Genomic DNA, 12364 nt, shown 5'->3' on the forward strand with positions numbered 1-12364 from the left:
TATTTTTGTCATATGAATGCACTTTAAGCTGTACTGCTTTTTAAAAGAAGTAATTTCTATTCCTGGGAGGATCCGAAGGATCTGAAGTGGGAACATTTTTCCTAATGAGAGAATATAATAAGATGATCTCTAGAAGGTGTCTACCAACTGAACTCTTCCTTTTCCTCTTCCTTTTCTCTTCCTCTCCTCTTTCCTTCCCTCCTCCACCCTATCCTGTCCTCTCCTGTCCCATCCCATCCTGTCCTAATCTGGTTAGGTGCCTTTTAGTGGTGTGGTATTTATTAAGCACCCAAGTGAGCTGAAGCTGGCCTCTTGCTTTCTGTGGAAGAGGAGGGTTCTGAACTGTAGTGCTTAGTTTTACTACTGAACCATCAAGCTTCGTAGCAGTACTGCACTGCTACAACGTAGGGGTGAATGAAATGGAGAGGAAATGTTGGAAAAAAAAAATTAATAAGAACTATTTAAAAGGCAGTTCAGAAACTGTGGTGTCTCTCTCTTCCTCAGAAAGTCCCAAACTATCATTACTAACTCATAACATGACTAAGTCAGCCAAACACACGTTTCAGTCTGTCAGTTTGTCATCTGCCTAGGGTGATTTTAAGATAAACTGAGAAATACCCAGAGAAATAGATTGTCATTCCAGGGGTTTTAGTTTTTTTTATGAGCGTGGAGTTTCATTCCAGTAGCAAAAGTGTGTGAAAAGAAGTAAACGGTCTCAACATTTCCTTTCCAACAGGACCAGTGACAGAAATTTTGTATTTGAAGAAACTGAGGATTATAATCGAGTGCTAGGCTTTGACCCAAACCGTCCTGTGATAAGTAAAGCAGACAGTGGAAAAACTGGATACATTGGTTTTCTGATTATACTGAAAAATCACTGCAAACGTCTTCCACGTTTTCTCTTGCGGGTGCAGTAATGAGCATCACAATATTTGCAACAATACGTATTTATTTAAATGTCTTTCTTCTGTTGCTTGGATGTGTAGTTATGCTCCAACAGAAGACTGACAGAAGACTGTCTTTCTGTAATTTGTCTATACTTCTGAGTTGTTACATTTGGCTGAATTGAAAGTTTGGATCATCTAAGTATTGTCACCTCTTTCCTAAATATTTAAGGTTTGCATCTCCTTAGGGAGATGGGAACAATATGGCACATTAACCAGAAATGTGAGTTTCCACAATGATTTTAAATGCATTTTCTTTCACATTAAATAGAAAATAACAGGAAAAGGAGAACTGATGTCTTCCCTTCTACCTCTGCAGTCTTGCCATTAAGTTGAAAACCTGTAGAAATTCAATTAAGATGGAACTGACTGTGGCCATTTCTGCACAAGAACTTCTCTTTGTGATTATTTAATAATATTAATAAATCAAAAAGTCTTGTTAGAGATGTAAGCTGTGTAAGCCGCGTCTCTGAGATTGAGTTTGTGTTCTACTGTAAACAATAATGAAAATTTTGACCTCATAACTCAAAACAACATACTGACATCGCAGGAGGCAGGAAAGAACTCAGCTAACAGTGATAAACCTTTACAGATTTCTGTCCTCCATAAAGAGAAAAAAAAATAGATCAACAGAAAGTCAGTAGAAGGTAATTTAATGTCTTTTTAAAAAATACATTCTATAAGAGTTGACTTTCAGAACATTTGCATAGAACCCACACATAAAAAAATCTGCAGAATGTATTTACTGTACTTGAAGTTGCCTTATGTAAATAAAAGCAGAGGAAATGTGCTAATTTTTATTATGTTTTATAAATCAGTGTAGACCAAGTCTACGTACTCTAGTCTAGAGCTGAATAACAGCTATTGGAATTTGGCTTCCATTTTCCTGAGGTAACTTGAATATTAAATAAATAAATAAAAATTGGAAAAAATACAAAAGGGAGCAGGATCTTTTACCATAAGTAAACGATTAATCAGACAACTTTGCCTAGTATTTTATTCATGTGGAGTTGTGCAGAACATTTTAACCATTTATTTTTGCCTGGAGAATCATTGGTTTTAGGAAAAAATTCAGGTGATAAAGGTCAGCAGAAATAACAAGTCCAGCAGAAGAGAAATACACTAAATTTGTTTTGTAAATTAAGGCATATACACATTTGCTGTGCCCATGTGAACCTCAGAAGGCACCTGACAAACATTTCATCTGGCTTAATGCAATCTGTCTCAGACTGGGAAACAGCAATATTTGCAATAGCACAAAAGGTAAAGCACTTTTGCTGTAATATTCTGCATGAATATATTGCTCCATGATTTGCTTCAGTGTTTTGTATTTTGTGATGTAGACAAATCCTAACATTATAAAGTATTATTGCACCTTCTTACTGTTGCAATGTGTCTTTCTTTTAACAATATCCTAACAATTTCAAAACAAATATTCCTGCCTTCCTTGACTCTGCTAACTTCAAAATATATTTTAAGCCACTGTAATGACTTCTAAGGTTATGATAATGCATCAAGAAAAAATGTTTTTATCCAGCTGCATGTAGTAAAATGTGAAGTATCTAGCTGACAATAAAAATCTTAAATATGTGGACTGGCCTGTCTACTTTTTTGCATCTAAAATAAATATAATGGGATAATTTCTGTGTTTGTTCTCTAGTAATGGTCGTGAACATGAACTGACAACATATTTGGGTCACTTTTTTTGGTTAAATTTTTTGGATAAAATCTGTTTTCTCACAACAATCCACTTTGGAAATTCCTTTATACAACATTTGTATAGAGATCCAAACACTGATTTTCAGTGCAAAGTAGGAACTATCAACATCCCCTTGTCTCCCTCTTTTCTTTTTACTCTTTGAGTAGTTAGTGAAAACTGCAGTAAAAGCTCTTTGGAGAAGAAGCTAAATCTTCACATTTTTGAAATGACGTACTTCCAACTGTGAATCCTTGATATAGCTGCTTGCAGTAAAAAACACACAAGGAGACATAGGGGTTTTCTCCGTAATATACATGCAACAAACAAACAAACAAAACCCCCCAAACAGATGCAGACAGCCCAGTTTTGCTTATATATCTCCCTAAATTTGATGTTTACACCTTTTCTTAAAAGTTTTTTTTGTTGTTGTTTGCAACATCTACTTTTAGTCCCAGTTGTATATGCTATGTCTTGGATTTTAATAGTAAGTACAACAACAAAACCATCCTTATTTATGTGCTGTACAGAAGTAAATAAATCAAAAGTACACCTTAACCTGATTTTTGGAAAGCTCTCCAAACGGGAGTAAAGTAATCCAACAAATACTTGATTCATACACGTATAGCTAATACTGATAGCCATTTACTACTGAAAATAAGAAATAGGTTATTTTCTGAAATGATGGCATTTTAATCAAACTATCAATTGTGCACAAAGAACTCTTTTGCAAGAGCTTTGAGCTTGCCTTGAGAAAGTCTGCAATGTAATTCAGAAAAGAAACCTGTGATGCTATCATCAAGAGTCTTTAAAACAGACCGTATGATAAGCCTCTGATCTTGCTATTGTTTCATAATATGTTGACAATTGCAAGCCATGTGAATTCTGCTTCAGTTTTTATCTCTGATTTGCATCATCCCTATGCATACATGAAAAGTTGTTCATAGAACACATACCTACTCATTAATAAAATACCATCTCAGTTAATTAATTACAACAAAAAGAGAACTTCAGCACATCTCAGAAAGAAGCTTAACCAGCCTATGGTTAGAATGAATGATTAAAACAAACAAACAAAATCCCACATAGAAGTTCTAAGTTGATCTAAAAATTTTTAGTGTACAATATTAATTCAAGTTCCTAGGAGGACAATATTTGCAACACAACCTGATCAGTTATAGCATTGGTAAAATAAAGAAAGAATGACATGTAAAATAAAGAGAGAATGACATGTGGGTTTTGTGGGGTTTTTTGTTTGTTTGTTTTTTGTTTTGGTCAAAATCATTCCATGCATCTATCCTAGCCCAGCTGGATGAAGAGGGAAAAGTTGAAGAGTCAGAGATCTCAGTCAGAGATCCAGCTACTGGAGTCATGTAGAAAAACTGTCACCCTGGCCTGTGGTTACCTAGTAGAGGGAGAGTGGTGATCTCAGCACAGACACTGTTGGGATCAGTGCGTGTTTATGAGTGCAACAGATGCAAGCAACTAGTCAGGCTATTGGCACCCATGGACTGCAGTGTCTGTTACTGGGTAGAGTGGGAGTCCTAGTGTCAGTAATTAGAGGGTCCACAGCTCCCTGGATCTGAAAGGGCAGATTTGAGCTTGGAGTACCAGCTGCTGGGGGGAGCAGTGTGTACGAACTGGATGCAAGCTGCTAGAGTCAGACCAGAGGTGTAGTTGCCCAGGGCCTGTGGTGTCAGTTACTGCAACAAGTTAGAAGGAGAGGTTCAGTGCAAGCTACTGTAGCAAGAGGGGTGTAGGTACTCCCAGCCATTGGGAGAAACGTGTGTTCCAAAACCAGCTATTGAAGGTTGAATTGGAATGACAGGACCTGTGAAGTGATGAGTGCTAGCTACTTTGAGAGGCAGTGTAAGTGAATTTAGTGTCATCTACTGGAGTTAGGCTGAGGGTTTATGTACCAACAGCCTTTAGTTTCTACTTCAGGAGAAGGTGGAGGTCACCTCTTGACCTAGGAAGGGCCCCATGTACTCTGAGCCAAAATATTGCCAGCTACTGATGAAGAAGTGTGAATGAACTTGGTGCCAGCTACTGGAATCAGACTGGTGTATAGGCCTGTGAACTGTGGTGCTAGCTACTAGGGCAAATGGGGGTCTTAGTGTTAGTAGTTTAAGGATCCTCTTTAGGGCTCAGGAAAGCTCCATAGCATTCTGAGCACAGAATTCTAGTTACTGGAGGGATTGTTATGAGTGGACTGGTTGCCTGCTACTGGAGTTAGACTGGGGATACAGGTCCCCAGGTTATGGTGCCAGCTACTGGAATGGTCCTAGCATCAGATACTGGAGTGAATGTGGGTCTTCTACTCCCAGTCATTGGGGTGGGAATGGTATGTGTGTTACCAAACCAGCTACTGGGGGGGATGTGAATGAGGTGAGTGCAACACTCTGCACTGATGGCTGGAGCAAGGTGTGGGTGACAGTTTATGTGCATGGTTCTGGCTGCTGTTGTGGGGAGCAATGGGAGGAGTTTCTGTATCTTCCCAGTCTGGTGAGTAGGGGCTGTATGTGTGTATTCATTAGCAAAGTTTAAGCTGGACCAGCTGGTGAGCAGTGGAGGATTTGGTTTCAGGTTTAGATGACATGTAGGTGATAGGGCCTTGCTGCTATTCCCAGTGGGACTTGTGAATGAGGGATGAGTACATGTGTTTGCAGTGAACTTCAAGGTAGACTAGCCAGCGAGTAGGTGACCTGTGAAGCTGCTAAAAGGGCCCAGGATCTGGGCAAGGGTGCTGGACAGTATATCTGTCTTGAAGCTGGAAATGGGTGCATGCTTGCAAACATAGAGGGTGCTGAGTGTCTGCCTTCAATAGTGAACATCAATCTCTTCTAGCCAGCCAGGGAGGATGAGAGGGTCTCAGTGATCTGTGCCTATGTTTTATGTGAGTCTTGTGTGTAAGTGTTGTTGAAGACAACCTTTGGCTGGGGCAGCCATTGTGGCCAACTGTGTCAGTGACCTGACACTGACTATGTGCCTCTGGGATATGTGCTCTGCTTTGCTACTGGCTGCAGCAGCCATTTCTCCCAGGCTGGGCTGTCACACTGGTTTCCTGGACACTGGGCTGGGCTCCAGTGGCTGTACAGAAGCAAAGTTGGGTCAGAGTGGCTGGAGAAGGCAACCATATTAGCTCTTATTGCTCTTTTTTACCTCACTTAACAGAGGTGTTTCTGTTCAACAGGGGATCACATATTTTGCCATCCAGCAGCAGTTCTGGTCTAAGTAACTGCTTGATTTTATTGATAGTGCTCACTGTGCTTCTATGTCTCCCTCTTTCAGGACAGGTTTCCCCATATCCTGGTAACCCAGCACCTGAGAATTGATATGCTGATGGTCTTAATCACCTTGTGAATGGGTGTCCCCCACACCTTTTGGGTAACACACCACTTGGGTCTTGGTAATGCTGATGTCCTTATCTCTGAGTGCCTCCACATCCTTGGGCCAGAGAGGTATTGAAAAGAAGGGAGCAGAGGTATGCATGAACAGCCCTCTCGCATATTATGGATGTTTGCCTTATCATTGGTTATGCTAACCGTATTGTCAGGAGTTGGGAGAAAGGAGTACAGGTCACATGGGAAAATTTGTCTTCTACAAAAAAATTCCACAACTTCTTAAAGGGTTTTTGTTCTCTCATTAGAGAAAGGCGTTGAAAAGGAAAAAAGGATCACAACTGTTCAATTTCTGAAGCAATTTTTGCACTAAATGAATGAGAAATATAAATCATATTTTTAAACTGCTTATAAACTGCGTGTTCTGCCTAAGTTTCTGAAGAATTCTGCTATAAGGTTTTAGCTGCACATGATAATGACTTAGGAAACGCTATAGCTTGAACTAAAAGTGACAAAAACAAAAATTTCAAAGATGAAAAGACCAAGTGGGATATAATTTGTGGTCTTGCCACTGAACTGGAAGATGGAATAGCAGGAATAATTTTGAGTAGGAATGATGCATATGCAAGCAGAAGAGCTTTGAACTAAGATACTGTCTCTGTTTTTACACTGAAAAGAAATCACACTGCTCATAATTTTTCCAGAAATCAGTTGTTACAATGTCTGTCCATAGATGGGCATGCTGCATGCTACTTCCAAACATTATTATTTACAAGCGACAAGAAACAACCTAATTGACTCAGATATGAGTTAGTTCCTTATTAAGGCTATGTCATAGTACTGTTAGCTTGATTTGTCTCCTAGGAAAAGTACCCTTGACTAGGCTTGCTTGCTTTAATACAGTGCGGCAGGGATGTAGCTGAAATTCTTGAGGGCACTTGAGTGCTCATTCTTCTTATGTCTCAACATTTGGGATGTGCCTCACCAACTCCCATTGGCAAGACTACATAATACTCCACATATGAAATGATCAGGAATGGATCATAAATGTCAATGTGCAAAAGGTCACTTTCATGGCATTATGTTAACAGTCAACACTGGCTGTGGGTAGGCTGCACACACATATCTGGATGTCGATCACAATTCAAAAACATGTGACCTTTAACAAATACTAATCTCACTAGGGAGGGGTTGTTGGAAGCAGTGGCTCACTAGCTTGCATATGGCAAACCCAGATGGATTTATAGCCGAACAGTTTCACCAGACTCATGCTCTGATAGAATCCAAACTGAAAGAAAACATGTGGTCAGTCCAGGCTATTAGGATGTGCTAAGATCTTTAGCCACCACCTTTTCACAAGCACGGATGTTTTCCTCCCCTTCTCTGTGAAGCACAAATGTGGGACATTTGGAAATATTTTTCAAATTAGAATTCAATTCAATTAGAATTGCCTTTCCCACTCTTTGCACTCCATACAGGAGCTGCTATTTATGGCTTTCTTCAGTGTTTTCTCTTTATGAATATTTGATTTGTAGCAAACGTAACTGAATGTGATTGCTGAGTATTTTAAGGAGTGTTTCAAGGGCTTTCCAGTACCTGTAGTCAGTGAATTGGGTGCTACGAGAATGTGAGGAGCACTCTCTTAGGAAAACACAAATGTATCCACAATGATGCTTTTCTTATTGACAGAAAAACCAGTATATAACAAATGATCTTATGTCAGAACTACCTCCTCACAATACAGAACACAGGTGACCTATTTAAACATGGGTGGATACGAATGGTGAGAAGTAAAGGCATTTTCTAAGTAAAGAACACTTGGGTCTTTATTTAGGTCTTTGGAAAACATCAGTAATGTCAATTTTTAGAAGAGGTATTCTCCAGAGAATATATAATTTCTGACTAAAGCGATAAAGTAGTACAGCCAGAAATTATTCCCTTGTATACACTTTTCTACCTATATCCCCTCTTTTCTCCTCCTGCTTCTCTTTCTCCCCAACACTTCATTACCTCCCTTCCCATATAGATATATAGAGCTTTAGAGTTTTCAGAACACTCTCAGCCCAGGATCTGTCTGTGAACAATCTTACTGGTTGCAAGGTTAATCCTTCTTCAGAGTGATACCTGTAGCTTGTGAGCCCATCAATTAGTATGACCGAGTGGTTGGTTTCTTGTGATTATCTTCCACCTTAGAAGTCCTCAATCAGGTAACCCTGATGGTAAAAACATTTCTAATTTTTCACCTGCTCATAGAATGATGAGACTTGGTTCTCATCACTGCTCCCCTTAATTAATATTTCTAGTTGCCTTGGAAAAGGACCTTGACCAGATACCCTTCTAGTCAGCCTAGAATTGCATTTGTGTGTGGGCCATCTTCACTTACACACTGATCCCTACGCAAAATAGTGTACATACTACTATATTAATATGGGCTCATAATAAAAACAAGGGAATATAATTAATAAAACTGAAAAAAGAGAAGCAAAACTGCACCTTTTATAGTGTTGAGTGTGCATAATAATTCTAAAAAGACTAGATGCATGAGAAGGCACAATTTATTATTTTCCACAGCAATAGGGAAAAAAGAAACCCCATCCTTTCTCATCGCATAATGGAATTCAGAGTGAAATGGCTGAAGGTGAAAAATGAGATTACTTAATCATTTACAAAACAGTTATTCATAATCATCTCTCAATAATCCTGATTACTGAAATCCATAAAATGTCTATCTGTACATACTATCACTTTCACAAGGCATCTGTACCTAAGATCTGTTGAATCAATGCATTTTTTTTCTCAGGAACATCAGTTTATTCTTGAACTTGACTGAGCATAAGAGGCATTGTGCAATTCAACCTTTCCTAATTCATACAATCACATAATCATTTGGGTTGGAAGGGACATTTAAAAACCTTCTCATCCAAACTCCATGCCTTGGGCAAGGACAACTTGCACTAAATCTGGTCAGGCTGGTCAGAGTCACATCAGACATGACCTTGGACACTTCCAGTGATGGGACATAAACAACTTCTCCGAGCAACCTGTTCCAGTACCTAACCATTGTCTTAGTAAAGAATTTTTTCCTTATGTCTTGTGTAAACCTGTTCTCTTCTGGCTTAAAATCATTAACCCAGAAATGCCCTACCCACAGGTCACAGGTGGCACAGCACAACCCGTCTTGACCTGTATCATCATGGCAGCATCTCTTCCCCACTGAGTGGCCTGGCACAGCCCCAGGCAAAGACCCATTGCTCAGCAACAACCGAACACTGGTGTGCGACTGGCACTGTCTGGGCTGAAACCAAGGCAAAGGGAGGGTGCACTGCAGTGCTGACTTCCTCTCACACCTGTTGCACACACTCTGTTGCACTGAAACTTGTGCGTATCACACGTGGCTTGTGCTGCTTGCTGAGTAAAATGCAGTGATTGCTGATACTAATATTTCAACCTACCTAATGCCATCTCAAAAGAAAACATAACCCCAAAAAAGAAAAACTGTGAATGAAGGGTGTTCAAAGAAAAATGGATGGATGAGTGTTTTCTTTTCAAGATAAATAATATGATACTGCGCTTAATTTGTAAGGAAATTGTGTCAGTTTTCAAAGACTACAATTTGAAAATACATTATGTGCAGAAACATGCTGCCAAATTCAATGACTTTCAAGGAATGCTTCATAAATACAAAATAGCAAAACTGAAAAATAGTCTTTCATCCCAATAAAATCTTTTTTAAAAAGTCCAAAATCAAGCAGACTTTGATATAAAAGCTAGCTATGTTGTAGCAAATCTAATTGCAAAAAAATCAAAACCATTTACTACTGATGAATTTATTAAGCAGTGTATGGAAAGCGTGGCTGATATAATTTGTCCTGATAAAAAATGGATTTTTTTAAAATCAGTTTAACTCACTGAAGAAATGGCTTCTTTGGTGCCAATAAAAGACACAAGTAAATCTCTTGATTTGTATGAAGCAGTAAAAGAAACTTTTAGAATCATAGAACTGTTTAAGTTGGAAAAGACCTTCAGGATCACAGAGTCCAACTATCAACCTGATCTACCAAGTCCTGCCACTAAACCACATCCCTTGATGCCACACCCACACATTTTAAACACCTTCAGGGATGGGGCCTCACAAAATCTGGATAGAGAATCACCACAGAATTGTTAAGGTTGGAAGAGACCACTAATATCACATAGTCAACCCATCACCACTATATCCACTAAGCCATGTCACTCAGCGTGACATCTATCTTTTTATTGAACACCTCCAAAGATGGTGACTCCACTGCCTCCCGGGGCTGCCTGTTCCAGTACCTCACTACTGTTTTTGAGAAGAAATTTTTCCTAACATCCAACCTGAATCTCCCGTGACACAACTTAAGGCCATTATCGCCTGAATCTGTTGTGAATATGTTGTGAATCCAGGTGTAAAACAAGGCTGGAGTAAAATGCAGATGATAATAAAGGTTAGAAGCCTAACTGAATGACATAAACAAGTTATCCATGGACTACAGTGCCATCTTTCTATGCCAGAATAAGTTGTCGCAGAATTATTATCTCTTCTCATATTTCCCACTTGTGGAAGAGTTATCTGGATTCATTACACTGCAAACACAAACTTCATTCTTGATTAACTTTGGTACTGACATTGTAAATTTAGTTGGAATTACTTTAGAGCCAAAGACTTCCAGCAATAACCAGTGTTAAGAGAATAAAAGTCAAAAAATCATGAAGTGAGCCTCCCCAAAGAGTAGGATACATATACATGTAATTGTTCTGATATCTAGAATGATTTCATCACAAGGAAACATTAGAGGATGGAAAACAAATGTTACTTTAACTGTCGGGCTGAATCATGGAATCATAGAATCACAGAACCATACAATGACTTGGGTTGGAAAGGATCTCAAACATCATCTAGTTCTGATGCCCCTGCCCTGGGCAGGTTTGCCAACCACTAAATCAGACACTAGATCAGGTTGCCCAGGGCCCTGTCTGACCTGGCTATGAACATACAGGGATGTGGCATCCACAGCCTCTCAGGGCAGCCTGTTCCAGCACCTCACCACTCTCTCAGTGAAAAATTTTCCTCTGATATCTAATCTGAATCTCTCCTCTTTTAGTTTAAAACCATTCACCCTTGTCCTATCACTATCAGGTCATATAAAAAAGTGTGTCTCCTTCCTTAATATAAGCAAGTTTGCTGATGACATTAAACTGAGTGTTGCAGTTGATACAGTAAAAGGAAGGAATGACATCCAGAGGAATCCAAACAAGCTTGAAAAGAGGGCCTATGAGAATCTAATGAGACCCAACAAGATGATGCACTTAGGCTGGGGCAATCCTAGATATGTATGCAAGTACTTAAAAGGAGCTTACTGACTTTTTAAACTATCTTATAGTAATAGTACAATGGGGATGGTTTTAAAGTGAAAGAGGGGAAGCTTAGATGTTAGGAAGAAATGTAATTTGCACTTCTACATCAAAAATTGGTTGGTGCATTTCCTATTATGTAATGTTGTACAAGTTCACTAGAAGATGATGTCCATTTGTTCTCCAGACTTTCAATGCGTTCTTTCTCCATAATGTTGTGGTGACACAAACCGTCTGCAAAGTTGCTTCTGAAGCAGAAGGTCAAGTAGCTCTCCTTAAAGTTCAAATGAGTCAATCATTGTTGCTGAGTTTTCTTTTTAATTTCCCGTTAATCTTCCCCCCCTTCCAGTAAAAACCACAGCAGCAACACCAAAAGCAAAGCAAAAAAAACCCCACCCACAATCCATTCCTCACCTTTCTTTCCTTCTTTTCCCTTTCAATGAAATCAAGTTGGAATTCATGACCTTGGGGCTACCATTAAAAATTCAAGTGACACAAAAGATCTGAAAGATACTCCTTCAGCAGCTGTAATGTCATCAAAGTGCATGTGTATGTAACTTTGTTTTTGGCAGCTTAATGATTATTTACATTTTCTAAAAGTCTTCTCTATATTTAGATAATATACATCCGCATTTGAACCAGAAATACAACAGTACTGAGTTACTGGATAAAATTTTGACTTTCATGTTTCTCCTTTCAGAGTTTCCCTGCAGATAAGTTGCTAGCATTTCTCCTTCCTAACTGAAAATGCAACACAACCTGCATCACTTCGCGTCTTTGTGGAATTATACTGAAAGTTACCATTTATTTAACACTTACACTTCACAAAATTTGTAACTGTAGAAAACAAAAGAAACTCAATTCTATGGCCTGTCTTGGTATCTTTGGAGATCTGCTTTCTGATTTTATTTTCGTAGCCTCATTTATATTAAGAGCAAACTGCTTCAAAATCTTGAAATTGGTACCACTTTTCAATCAGAAAAACAGTAGGGATTTTTAACCAGCTGAGA

This window comes from Phasianus colchicus, chromosome 1 (genome assembly GCF_987193195.1).
Source record: "Phasianus colchicus chromosome 1, bPhaCol1.hap1.1, whole genome shotgun sequence".
Classification (NCBI taxonomy): Eukaryota; Metazoa; Chordata; class Aves; order Galliformes; family Phasianidae; genus Phasianus; species Phasianus colchicus.